Consider the following 1,518-nt stretch of genomic DNA (forward strand, 5'->3'; position numbering starts at 1 on the left):
TGAATGGGAAACCTGCAAAGTGCAATACCTTTCTGGAAGAAGCCTGGATTTTGTTTAATACATTTATGTATTAAATTCTTCCATGTTCATTAACACGATTTAAATTTATATTTCGAAGTTGAGTAATAATGATAATACATACATGTCCACAATAAAAAGCATTACATTTTTCTAGATTATTTAATTAAATATAAAAATGTTCCCCATCTTTTGTCCATTATACACCTGTACCAGAGTTCTCACTAACCCCAAGGTGTCAGGCAAGAACCAAATTATAATACATCTGCTCAAATATAAACTGCCTTGATAAATGATTAATCTACATTATTTACATTCGACGGATATTTGTTCTCATCTTGTTTGTTGTTAACACGTTTCGGCTGATATACCCTCCAGCCTTCTTCAGGTGTCTTGGGGAAAATTTAACCCCTACGCCATATGGCGTAGTAGTTAAGAGAGCGGGCTACTAACTCCAAGATTCCGAGTTCGATTTCAAGCAGTGACTGAACAATAATAACATTGAAAAATACCTTAGGAATGAGAACCCAGGTTTGAAATTTCCTCAAGACACCCAAGGAAGACTAGAGGGTATATCAGCCAAAACGTTGTGTTAACATCAAACAAGATGAGGAAAAATATCCGTCGAATGTAAATAATTCGTCATCTCAATTATAGAACTGTAAATGATTAACCTATAAATAAAAAATAAATAAATATTTTTAAAATGGAGGACATCTGAGATCCCATTACAGTCTATACCAGGTATAGGTAACCAATTTTGAGAAGCAAGTTGCATGATATGAGCTCATCAGGCAGGCCACACAGCCAAGACCATTGAAAATAATTTGTTGGCAATGTCATTTACAGAACTTGCAAAGTTTGCCCGTAACTGGTTTATACCATATTTGAAAGTAAACTTTGACATTTAGCCAAGCCCTCAGTGTTGCATCTCGAATTCATGGATCAAACTATTGCTAGAATCATTCATACATCAGACATTTCTTTTACAGGCCTTGTGTCTATAGCAGAAACAAGTACTTTCATCAACTCTGGAAAGCTAAGCCAAAACCAAAATGCAGGAGTAAACTAAAGCCATTTGCTCCAGTACTTGAATGTATATCAATTCTGTATATTCATATCTTATCTGTTACTGTTTATCATTAGACTGAGGCCATGCTGGGGCACTGCACTGAAGAATTTTAGTCAAACAAATCAACATCCATCTCTTTTGCTGACCTGCTAAGTCACGAGGATGTAAACACACTAACACTGGTTGTCAAGCAGTGGTGTAGGACAAACACAGATACACAAGACAGGGTTCTTTCAGTTTCCATCTACCAAATCCACTCAAGACTTTGATCAGCCCAAGGATATAGCATAAGGGACTGAATCCAGAATCATGTGGTTGGGGAGCAAACTTCGAACCACATAGCCACACCTATATATCTCAATTTCTTCCACTGAACTTGTTCAACCTCAGCCAAATCTTCACATTTAAAAAAAGACATAACACATTAC

Source organism: Octopus bimaculoides, chromosome 1 (genome assembly GCF_046866305.1).
Source record: "Octopus bimaculoides isolate indiv1 chromosome 1, ASM4686630v1, whole genome shotgun sequence".
In the NCBI taxonomy this organism is placed as follows: Eukaryota; Metazoa; Mollusca; class Cephalopoda; order Octopoda; family Octopodidae; genus Octopus; species Octopus bimaculoides.